We start from the raw sequence: 13,513 nt of genomic DNA, 5'->3' as shown, positions 1-13,513 counted from the left end.
CCGGGTGATGTCGTCCGAGAATGGAGTCTTTAATGCTCCGTACATGGCGAACCCGACATCTCTTCGGTACGGAGGAGATGGAGTTCTCCTGTGGTTCCGGTACCGAGGAGGGAACATGTCGGGTTGAGGATTCTTTCTCCTGGAAGACACGTCACTACTGCGGTAGTGACTTTCATGTCTGGATGAGGAGGGAGAATCCGCCGTTGTCTTCTCCGACTGTTGGCTCTTCTGCAGGAAGGTTAAGAACTCCTCCTGCTTCTCGGCCAAGAACAGCTTGACAGCCTCGTTCAAATCAGGCTGCTGGGAAGACTCGGTGTGTGGACCTTTTTGAGCGGCTTGCTCCTTCTCCGTGAGAACTGGAAGTAGATTTTTCACGAGGCTGCTTTCCAGGCCTATGGGCTGCTGGATTAGCTTCCTCATGGTTATCACGGACGGAGGCACGGGTGTTATGTGATCTGGTATGCATTTTTTTTTTTTTTTTTTTTTGTAGAAGAGGATCAAAAACTCGCTTTATCACAAATTTGGTTCTCTGTTTCCCACAGACGGCGCCAGTGATGAAGCGGCGAATTTTCGATGGTAATTAATGCACGTAAAAATAAATTACGACACAGAGGTTTTACGTGGTTCGATTTACTGAGGTAAATCTACGTCCACGGGGAGAAATGGGGCAGGTTTGTATTGCTTGATCTGCGAATTACAGCTTACAACACTGGTCTGCTTTATGATATTCTCTCTAGAGAGCTTTTTTAGAGTTTAAAAGAAGAAGCAGAAGACCTTATCTATCTGACCTAGGTTCTATTTATATAGTGAACTAAGATCGTGGCATGCAGCATTTATTAGGTAGTGGATGTCGTGGAGATCGTGGCGACCTTGCATGGGTCCACTATCCTGCATGAGTTAATGACTGCTTGACACCACTAAATAGATCGTCGGTGTAGTGGAGGTAGAAATCTTGTATGAGTCCACTATCTCCTAGTTCGGTCGAATACTGAGACCGAACTGCTGAATTATTGCCGAGCAGCTTTTGCCGATCTGAGAGTAGAGCTTGATGCCGACCTGAGAGCAGAGCTTGATGAGTTGGCTTTCACCGAGCTGTAGGCTGGGGCCGAACTCTTTGGTTGTACCGAACTGAACTCTTTAGTCACGCCGGACTGATACTCTTTAGTCATGCCGAACTGATACTCTGTCTTGGGCTTTACTGCTGTTGGGCTTGTTTAGTACGTACTCTATCAAATGATTTTGAGAAAATATTGATAAAATGATTCCCAAAATGATATGAACCGATAGTTTTGGACTTTGGTTGCTTGAAATATCAAAACGGAATTTACCCTCATAAAGAAGAAAATAGCTGATGAAATACAACGGACCCACAAGTATCTTTTTTAAATCATGAAAATTTGTCAAATTATGTTTCTTATAGTTTAATATTGGAATATTAAATCATGAAGTTATCATTTTTCTCAATTACCTCATCTATATATATGATATGTAGTCTTCTAATGATATTCAAAATGACGTGTTTAATTAGAGTGTCCATAATGGGGGAGCCGCGGGCCGCGGCTCGGTGCGCGGCCCCCCATTGCAGAGAGCCGAGAGGTGGGCGCCAAGAGCGAGGGCGATTTTGCCGCGGATTTTTTTTTTGTAAATTTCGAAAATTCTTTATAAAATACTACACTTCCATTCCATTTTTCAACTCCATTTTACTTCCATTTTCCTCCAATCTTTCCAATATTTCCTTCCAATTTCAATTCAACCTTGCAACTTTGGATTCCGACGATGAACAATTCCAACAAGCGGTAGATCTGGAGTTCCAAAACCTTGTTGCAGACAAGCGCGATGGGCCATTATACGGTGCCCGGCTCGACAATGGCATGAAAATGATGTCGCAGACATCATGACTGCATGTATCATATTGCACAATATGATAATAAATGACGAAGGAGTTGCTGCAGAGCGATGGACACCGGAAGATGGTGCTAGTTCGAGCTCGGGTATTGCCATGGAGCCCCTGCAGATGGGTGTACCACGTAGTAATGAATACTTGATCCAGCGGTACACCGATATGCGGAGCCAAATATCACATACATCACTGCAGGCTGATATAGTTGAAGAGGTCTGGAATCGTAGAAGGGGTGCCGCAGAGTGATATGGGTTTTCGGGTTGTTGTTTTTAAATTAGAAAACTTTCGTTGTATAATTTTCCTATTTTAATATAATACAACGAAGTTCTTGTTACATTTTGTTTTTAGGTTGTGAATTTTTTTATTTACAATCCAAATTATTTTATTTTAATTAAATTTATAAATATCATAAATTTAAAGTCTAATAAAATTTAATATAGTTAAATTAAAAATAACATTAAAAAAAGTGAACAAATTAATTTTTTTTAGAGGGCCACATTTGGTGGCCCTTATTGTTTTTGTTAAATTTTGTTAATTACCATTGCAGAGGGCCACAAGAGAGCCACGAATGGTGGCCGGGCCACATTTGGTGGCCTTCAAGGGTCACCATTGTGGATAGGGGTGGGTCGATACGAGATATCGTATCGAAAACATTGTATCGTTTATCGTATCGAAAATATCGATATGAAAGAATTTCATATCGTTATCGTATCGAAAGTTTCGATATATCGAACTTTCGATATGGATAATATCAATATCGTATCGAATACCTGTATATCGAAAATTATAATTTCAAATATGTTTCGATATATACGATATATTCGAATATTCGATATAAAACCATATATCGAAAATATCGATATATATCGTATATTCGATATAAAACGATATCGAAAATATCATATATATCGTATATTCGATATAAAATGATATATCGCGATATAAGGAAATTCATATCGTTATCGTATCGAAAACTTACGATACGGTATCGTTTCGTATCGAAAATTACGATATATCGAAAATCCGATAATTTTTCAATATTTTTCAATACGATACGAGCGATATATCATTTTTTCGATATTTTTCCCCAGCACTAATTGTGGACACCCTTAAAATAAGTATGTTTTTTTATTCTTCTTCTTTCTTTTCTTATTTTAATGGAAAATATTGTTTTAGTGTCACGCCCGCATTTTCTAAGGATAGAAAACACGATTGATCGCGACTAGAGGAGGATTAAAGAAGCGGGGAAGAAAGGGGAAAACAACACAACTCGACCAAAGATCGAAATAAATAGGAATAGCTCGAATAAAATCAGAGTATCTCAACAATCAACAACTCAAAAATGAATACTATCTCAACGATACAAGAACTCAAAAGAAGGACAACTACTTAGCGGAAGCATTTGAGAGAATGAATATGCCACGTATGAAGACATGACACATTCTACACACTTAAATTTCTTCAACGATCTTGCTCAACACCCACCGCACCCGTCACGCTCAACCTGCAATTTTTAAAAAAAAAAGCAGAGCTGAGTACTTGATGCACTCAGTGGACTCATGCCGAAAACATTTTATAAAAAGTATTTATCATGCCACCATTGAGTGACCTTGGGTTTTAACTTTAGAAATCGCCCAAGACACTAAAATCATTTCCATTGTAAAATTCGTGACTGCAGTCATTTTCCCATAGATGTCTACCATATCTGATCCATTGATGACAAGAAATGTGGCCACATTCCCAGTCATTAGACCGGCCGACCCAAAAGACGGCTCACGATCTCCATAGGTGTACACTAGCCTGAATAGGGACTCACTCCCTAGACAGACCCGAATTCGATTATCCATTGATGGCAAAAGCCACATCAGATAGGTTCCATAGAATAAAACAAAACACGGCATGACAAATATTCATATCATTTTCACATAAAAATATACTTAGGGCATAGCCCTTATTTAAAAAGAAAGCCCACCTCGTTCGTTTAAAGATTTAACTTGTGTGTCATTCTGTCCTCGAAAAGCGTGTGTGAAGTCACCCATAGATTTAAAGTACTCTGGCCCAATCCTCCATTACTCTAACTCCTTATCAAAAAAGTAGGCCCAAATATTTTAAGTAATGCATTAAGCCCAAAGAATTAAATCAATAAGGCTCAATATTCCATTTTATAATATGGCCCAAAAAATTAGATAAAACAAGGACTAAAGCTTTTTCACTTTTTCTCAACTTACGTGGACAGTGAACTCAATTTGAAGTCCCCTTCTTCTTCTCGATCTCTCCCTCCGTCTCTCATCTCTCTCAAAAATCTTTTCTTCGGCAAAACTCGGCACCGCCGCTGCCACCATTCTTCGCCGACGCGAGCTGCTGCATCAAGCACCGCCGTTCGGATCTGAATTGCGGCGAGTCTCCGTCAATGCTCGCGCTGCTGCTGTCCCTCCTTCGTGACATTGTTGTTGTCTGCTGCTCGTGTAGTGGCATCCGCCGTTGTTCCTCCGTCGCTCCGGAGTGGAGGAACACTGCCGTTGTGGTCCAGATCGGTCATCATCGCTGTCGGAGTGGAGGAGCTCTGCCGTCGCGGTCCAGATCGGTTGTCGTCGGCTGCTGCCCGTCGGTCAGCCTGTTCGCCGCCGACGTCGCTCGATTCTCCCACCGCCGCTGCTGTTCGGTTCGTGGGTTGCGCAGTCCGCTCGCCGCTGCTGCTCTCAGTCCGCCGCAAAAATAGAGAATCTGAATTGAACCCCATCAACCTCCTCTTTCTCGGCTTGGTCACGGTGACTCAGCACCGGGCCTGCTCGTCAATCGCCACTCACCGCCGCCTCTGTATCTGCTGTCCGCTGCTACGCCGTCGTGAAACTCCAGCACCGCCGTCACAGTCGCTCAGCTCGGCTTTCGTCATCGTCTTCGCCCTACTACCTCAGCGGCAATCGGCGCCGCCCACTTCTCTCCTTTCTAACTCTCTAGGTTTCTTCTCTCTCTTTTTTTACTGGTGACGTGTGGGGTGAATATATATACATGGTTGAAATTGTTTTTTTGATTGCTTCCTATTTCTAAGGAAACAGATTTGAACAAAAGATTTGGGAAGAAGCATATCGGGTATGGTCTTATGTTGGGCTTTTCCAAAATTGGGCTCAAAAAAAAAATAAAAATGTATTTGGACTCATAACAATTGGGTTCTAAAAGTGAAATACTTATTTCGACAAATAAATAAAGGCGAAAAATTTTCAGATGCGTAACGATGTCCTTTCGAAAATAAACAAAAAAGTCGGGTGTTACAATTAGACATCGCCGAAGATGACATTTTGTATATAGAAAAAGACAATTAAGAAAAATAAAAACTTCATAATTTAATATTATAATTTAAAACCTCATGATACAAATCAGAATTTACTAAACACTATTAACCCTAAATTTAATGGCAAAATTGATTATTCAAATAAGTTAGACCTAAGGGGTCAGTGGATGTGTGACATGATGATGTTCTAATATTAGTACTTTTATATTATAGCTTGATTATTGGTTTCTGCATTGTCTAGTTTAGACTTTGAAATAGTAGTATTTTTATCCACTTTTCCTAATACGCACATTGTATCAATTTAAACTGGAACTTATTAATTCTCAAGTAACCAAACTATAATTTTCTACTACTCAGAAGCGCAAATTTTGTAAGTGGACATTTTAAAGCTTTATATTTTCACTAATGCATGTTGGCAGTAACTATACTATATTTGCAAACTATCATTTGCTGTTTCAGTTGCTTTTGCACTTTTCCAGCATTATTTTAGATAAAAAAATACTCCTTTTCGAATACCTTCACATCCAATCAATAATTGAAATATCCTGTACCTACTTGCAATGTTATAAGTGTCAGATCAAAAATACATATAATTTTAGATAGTACTACTCCATAGTTATCCCCAAAATTAAAATAATTTAAAATCTCACCACAATTTTGTAAGTATATATATTGATAGTGATTGGCATGGCCGATTAGGAATTAATAAAGTTAAATAAAAAATTACACCATAAGAGTAAAAACAAAAATATGAATAGATTAAGTATTAAAATAAAGAAATTGAAATGAAAACTAGAATCGGATTCGGAAGAAGGAAAGAAGCATCTTTGTTGTAGCGGGGTGGGCGTCCTACCAATTCCGACTTTTCCACTTTATTTTCTTTTTCCCAATTAATTTATTCAAAATCTTTTGCATCTTGTTCATCCCCAGATTGAAATTCCCAAATCGATCCACTCCTACTTGAATTTTGAACATAAGATCCAAATCAAATCTCCCCGCAATTCGACGACTTATTTATTTTCTTCCATTCCGCGTAATTTATTGGGTCGGATTACTCGATTTTGGTTCCAGGGTTTTAGGAAGAATGTTCAACGGAATGATGGATCCCGAATTGATCAGGATGGCTCAGGAGCAGATGAGTCGGATGTCACCAGCTGATTTGGCTCGGATTCAGCAGCAGGTACTTGTCCCAATTATTCGATTATTTGTTGAGGTGATGTCGGTGGTCTGAATCTGATCTTCGGATTGTGTCACCTTTTTCGGGGAATTCAATGAATTAACGTGGAGGGTCTTATGTGGATTCATTGCAGAGATTGCTATATTGTAAAGCACTTCGTGGCTTTAGGGTTCTCTTTAATGGTTTATTCTTTCTTTTGATTATTTGTAGGTTAGGGTGGATTTGCAGCTCCTCTTTTGTGCTTAGTTGATGTGTAGTTGTTTACTAACCTGAAAATCTCGGGGGGCTTTACATTTGATGCATGCGGCTGTTTCAGTCTAGTGCTCATTATTTACAAAAGTTGACTGGATTTTATGTACTCCTATTTCTGGCTAAATTCTACTACCAATGACTTATGGTGGAGGCTAACTTGATTCTATCGCAGATGATGTCCAATCCGGATTTAATGAGGATGGCAACTGAAGGAATGCAAAATTTGAATACACAAGATTTCAAGCATGCTGCTGAGAAGTTGAAAAACGCTCGTCCAGAGGACATGGCCGAGATTAGTGAGAAGATGGCAAATGCTTCACCTGAAGAGTTAGCTGCTATGCGTGCTCGTATGGATGCACAGGTGTCTTATGAAATTAATGGAGCCGAGATGCTGAAAAAACAGGTATTTTGACAGTGGGAAGATGTATTGAGTTGTTGTCGTTCTACCAGAGATTATTTTTCACATATTTCCTATTATACTATGCGCAAGTGACATTTTAGTACAATCAAGCTAACTTTTTGGTAGTTGCTATTTCAATTGCTCAATGATTGTCAGACATGATTTCTTCAAATGAAGAAGCCATCTTTTTGTTTAGTTACGCTCTTTGTAAAAGCATCTTTGGTTGAGGATTGCGATTGACCATATATTATGTATTTCTAATTCTAATAAATGTCTTTCAAGCATCACACAGGATGGATCTCAGTGCATAAGTTAATTATTTCTGGCAGAAAAATAACACAATCTTGTTATTCTTACCCAAGTTTAAACATGCTAATCTTGTCCCTGATTTATGTGTAATGCCTCCTCAATGTGGCATGCACCTATTCTTGATTAAATAAACATATGTGGAATAACAGTAAATTGGAGGATGTGAATAGTACTTTTAAAAGTAATTCATTAATTTTTTTCTGGAGTTTTTGTCGCACTTATTTTTTATATCTAATCTCAGGGAAATGAACTTCACAGTCAGGGAAAGTACGCATTGGCACTGGAGAAATATATGCGTGTAAGTTTAGTTTTTGTGCCTGTTATCTATGTCTATGGGTTGCACATGAGTTTCTTTTTGGAGCTGGAATTTTTAATCTTCATTGTTTTTGGGTGATATAGGCGAAGAAAAATCTTAAAGATATTCCTACTTCAAAGGGGAGGAATATCCTTTTAGCATGCTCTCTTAATATGATGTCATGTTACTTGAAAACCAAGCAGTATGAAGAGTGTGTTGGGGAAGGTACAGAGGTAAGCATAGATTCAACTTTTTTTCATTTTCTTTGTTAATCCATATATTCTTAATATCATTATTTAACCTTTTGGCGTGTTCCAAACAGTGGGTAAATATTATTTCTAGCGGTAGGGCCTAAAATGCTAAACATATATGCGATAAAAGTATTTTGCTGGTAAAAATTATGTACATTTTCTTCTTTTTTTCGAAAAAACTCTTATTCTATAGTGACCTGCATTGATGACCTGGAGTAACCAATGAACAGTAGCTAGTACAATAACTTTCCTGTACTACAGGTTTTGGCTTATGATGCAATGAACCCTAAAGCTCTCTACCGAAGAGGTCAAGCATACAAGGAATTGGGAAAACTAGGAGTGAGTAATTGTTTTCAATTTCTTTGATGTGTATTGTTTTTGTAAGCTTGATTACTTCTCCACTATTGATATTTTCTTCTCTAATCCTTATTCACATTGAATGATTTCAGGAAGCTGTGTCTGACTTGAGTAAAGCACATGAAGTATCTCTTGGGGATGAAACTATTGCAGATAGCTTAAGGTACTGTATCTGGCTGTTCCCTAAGTTTCTCTTGTTGATCAATAATAATATTATCCAGCTTGCATTGAGGCTGGTTTTCCTCTCATTCTGCACCTTGGTCAGGTTTCACACCTTTATGGCTGTTCTTTTGATATTATTGACTGATGTTCTTTGATATTAAATATACGTAGGGATGTTGAGGAAAGATTGAATAAAGAAGGAGGCAGGACTCATTCAAGAGGTATGCTGGCTTGTACTTCAGTTTTCATGTTTTGACTGATATTCCTGGAATGATGTTTATATAAATGCAATTTCTCATATGTTTCTAGGGGTGGTTATTGAAGAAATAACTGAAGAAGCCACAGTATCATCTGATAACTCTGAGAATTTGACATCAAAATCTTCCATTTTATCACAACAAGAAACCAGTCAGTCTAAATCTACTCGATCTGCTAGTGTTGTGGAGCCTCAGCCATCTAATCAGGACTATTTTAAGGCTCTAAAAGATGACCCGGAATCTATCAGGTTCCATGGCACTCAATCCCTTTTTTGCCTTTTTCTTGTGCAAGTTGTAAAAGTTTGCATTGCTGACAGTATGTTCAAATTTATGTTTTCATGAATGTGGCTTAACAGCATCTGTATTGTTTGGATATATAATTATATATCCTATTTTCGTTTGTAATCTTCTCTTCCTACAGCTTTTTGCTGAAGTATTTAACAGACCTTGTATTAGCTAATGGTAATGCCCAAGTTCAATAAGTTAAAAGTTTTTCTTTTTCTTATTGTACTGTAGATCCTTCCAGAACTTCATTTCTAGGACTGATCCTGAGACATTGTCTGCTATGAATGGCGGAAAAGTTGAAGGTATTTCTCCTGATATGTTAAAGACTGCCACTGATGTCATCGGCAAGATGTCTCCTGAAGAACTCAATAAAATGTTCCAATTGGCTTCCTCCTTCCAAGGACAGAAAAATGGTGGCAGTTTTACTCCTGGAGCAACTCCATCAAATCTATCACCTGACATGCTCAAGACTGCAACTGACCTGATGGCAAAAACGTCACCTGAAGACCTTCAAAAGATGTTTGAGATGGCTTCATCTTTGAAAGGGAATGAGGCAGCATCATCATCATCAGCAGGTTTCCCTGGTTCAGTTCCACCAAACATGACACCAGACATGCTCAAAATGGCAACTGATATGATGAATAAGATGCCAACTGAAGAGCGCGAAAAGATGTTTGAGATGGCTTCATCCATAAGAGGACAGGAACGACCATCATCAACTGCAAACAATGGAGTAAGATCAGATGAATCTAAAACTCGAGAGAATCTGTCAGTAAACGACAGTGACGCTGGTGAAAGTAGTTCCTCCCAACATCTTAATTCAAGTTTTCCAAGACCAGACTTCCTAAATTCCAGTGGTGATCTACAAGAGCAAATGAGAAACCAATTGAAGGATCCAGCTATGCGACAGGTTTGCTGCTTCATCCTTTTGCCTTTTCTGTTTTCTCCTCGGCCATTAATCTCAATCTTCTGTTTACTCACAGGAGAGAAGTATACATGTGATAGATCCTATTGGTTTTTTTATATCGTGAAAAATGTATGAAATTGATGATATGATTGGATTATGCTTCAATTATTCCATGTTTCTGATTGAATTTAATTTGGTTGTTTATAATGCAGTTTGTAGTATGGCCAGTTTCATTGTCCTTGGGTGGTGTGTCTGGTTTTGCATCTGCAATACATATTTGTTACTCCTATATTTAATTTTTCATAGCCCCATTTTCAAATTAAGAAATGCTTATGCTTGTATGCTTTGTGGAAAACCCGGTATATAGCTTTAGTAATTAGACCACTGAATGGAATGAAGTCCGCAAACTTATGTAATTCTGAATCATTGCTTTTCTCTGTTGTAGAAAATGTGTTCTCAATTCTGTTTCGGATTATATTTTGCAGATGATGACATCAATGATGAAAAATATGAGCCCTGACGTGATGGCTAACATGAGCGAGCAATTTGGTTCAAGCTTTCACGCGAAGATGCAGAGAAAGCTCAGCAGGCCATGTCGTCTTTGTCGCCTGATACTTTGGACACCATGGTACGTATCAAATATGGTTAATTGTTCACTCAACCCGCTGTGTTTTTTTCATATGGCTTCTGTTAACCTGAATGCCATCACTCTGACATTTAGAATCAATATGCTCATTAATGACTTGGTGTTTTCAATGCTGATTCCGAATAATTATATAATTACAGATGAAATGGGCCGATAGGATTCAACGCGGTGTAGAAGGTGCAAAGAAGACAAAGAACTTTTTTCTGGGAAGATCTGGAATGTTGTTGGCCATATTTATGCTCTTTTTAGCAGTCATTCTTCATTGGTTTGGGTTCGTGGGCAAGTAGATGGATGGATGTATACTGATGAACATATGGCTGATTCGTCGATGAGATGCTTTTTTTTTCTTGACTTATTCGTTTTTTGTTTGGTAAAAGTAAGTGTAAGGTTTAAATTGTATTTTTTTCATTTATAAGGAGGAAAGGCTTCCATTAACATTTACTATGTATTTATTTCTTCATCAGAAATAATGAGTATGATATATCTAATTAATTGACTGAACAATATTACTTATATGTCATTTTGAGAACTAAGAAAGTTTAGTTTCTGTAATTTTGATGCCTTACAAATGAATTGTTGACCTAGCAACTCCTACATGCTTGTCCGTAACCAATTAAAACTACATACATTTGTTATTTTGTAGGGAAAAACTACATAACTTTATTAGGAGTACCTTCTAAAAATTTTTACTTTTTGAACTTTTTATAAGCTTTAATGATTTGCGAAGAGAATTACTATTTTTCTTTGAATCTAAACACTATAAATTACTACTTTTATCGAAATATAAATATTTTATTTAGTATAAATATTACTCCCTTCGTCTACCATTTAAAGAGTCTTTTTGACTCGACATGAATATTAAAAAATTATTTGATTTTATGAAGAAAAATAATCAGAGTGAATGGAATGTGAGACTCATTTAAAATATTAATTTTATATTAGATTGTGAATGTAAAAAAATTGATGGAATGACAGATCTATATATTAAAATGGAATAAATAAATAGTTCTATAATTATTAACAATATATTACTAAAATAGTTCTTTAAATTATGGAAAGTAGGGTGGAAGTACCAATACACATTGATCCTCAAAATAATTTGACCCATATGGTGTCACTATTTTGTCAAGTTGTGCAGAAAGAATTATCATCTGACAACGCCGTACTAAATTGACATATTTTCCAACTAATTTATTATGCACCATCCAAATAAATAGATTTTTTGGTTAGTAATTTATTGTACCAGTATTATACTACTCCTAATATGTAGTAGTACTAACTAATTGTAGTTGCAATTCCAAATTTCTCATCTGAAAAATACTTGCATAATTCATATAAAAATACAAAACACATCGTTTAAATCTTACACTTATAATATCCATTTTAATTGTTCTTGTATTATTCGATCTCATCTCATAATATTTTTGTTTGACTATATCTTTGTGCATGTACGATGGTATATATTTTTTTATTATTAACAAACCGCAAACGTATTCACATTTTTATACATTATTACTGGGTACATGATTAATCTACCAAAAAAATATTAATTATATAAAATTTATATATTTTTAGTTAAAAATTACTCTCTTTGTTTCAAATTAAATGAATAATTTTTTTGCACGTTTAAAACAATAATTTTTTAGTGGAATCTAATAATTATTTTAATTTCAAATGATGGAAGTACTTTTTACCACAGCAATAAATGTAGGAATAACAGTAAAAATTGAAATAATTCTACATGAACCAACAAAAGAAAAGTCCACACCACTTTCTTCACATTCTTAGACCATCCACAACGGGACTCGCCGGCGTCTCGCGTCTCGTCTCAGCGAGACGAGACCCCGGCGAGACGCGTTGCAGCCTCCATCTCGTTCCCGTCTCGTCGCGCGTCTCGTTGCGCGACTCGCTCGCCGAGCCAGGAGACGAGCTGGCTCGCCACGCGCCTCGGCGACGTGGCGCAGCCCGGCGTCGTGCGTGACGCCCACTCGCCGGCCCGCGAGTGGGCGTCGTCACGTGCTGACGCAATAAATATTTTTTTTTTAAAAAAAATCGAATTTAAATAAAAAAAAAAATTTTGTAACGGTATTATTACCGTTTTTTTGTTTTTTTATATTTTTTTTGTTTTTTATTAAATTTTTTACTCTATAAATACTCCTAAACCCATCCTCATTTACACACAACTACACATCTATTCTTCATATCATCTAAATTTTCTCTCAAATTTTCGCTGAAAATTTTCATAACCCAACTCAAGATGTCCGGCGACGGCGAGGGCAACTATGGCGGCTCCGGCTCCGGCGGGTGGGATCTCAACTCATTCGGCGATTGGGAGAACATGATCAACACATTGGGCGGTGGAGGTTCGTCAACGCCGGGGACCCAGGGTTCGGCGACGCCGGGGGGTACCAACCACCCAATTTTGACCTTGATGCATATGTTCGTCCCAACGTCCCGCGGTTTTCGCAGGGATTATCCAGATCCGGGAGGATTTTCCAGTTGATCCCACGCCGGGAGTAGGCCGAGGCGGTGGAGGTGGCGAGGGGTGGAGGTGGCCGAGGCAGTGTACAACCCCAGACGGGCGAGGACGAGGAGGAAGGAAGAGGAAGAGGATCTTGGCCGACATCCGTACAACAACCTCGAAACGATGGCGGTGTACAACGCCTGGATCACGGTCTCGTACGATCCCATCGTCGGGAATCAACAAACCCGGAAGTGTTTCGGGAAAAGGTTGTCGAGGTCTACCACCAAATAAAGCCGAACCGCTCCCGCAAGCGCACAGTTAAAATGATCCGCTGTCACTTGACCGAGTCGACCGACAGGTCAAAAATTCTGCGGCATCTACTCGGCGGAAGAGGCGCGCTACCAAAGCGCGCCCACGGCCACCGACATTTTGACGTCCGCTTTGCGCGCCTACTACCAGGACGAGGGACATCAATTCAGATTTGTTGATGTTTTGCGCGCCGTCAAGGACGAGGAACGATGGGCCGGCGGTTTCCGCTCCAGCTCGGGCTCAAACTCGAAGC

General features: G+C 38.4%; 1 pseudogene; it reads left to right on the top strand.

The window, feature by feature from the left end:
* Positions 1–6,021: 6,021 nt before the first annotated feature.
* LOC121789428 lies at positions 6,022–11,002 on the top strand (annotated as a pseudogene).
* The last annotated feature ends 2,511 nt before the right edge of the window (positions 11,003–13,513 follow it).

This window comes from Salvia splendens, unplaced genomic scaffold, assembly GCF_004379255.2.
Source record: "Salvia splendens isolate huo1 unplaced genomic scaffold, SspV2 ctg234, whole genome shotgun sequence".
NCBI lineage: Eukaryota > Viridiplantae > Streptophyta > Magnoliopsida > Lamiales > Lamiaceae > Salvia > Salvia splendens.
This window is presented reverse-complemented; position numbering and strand designations above follow the sequence as displayed.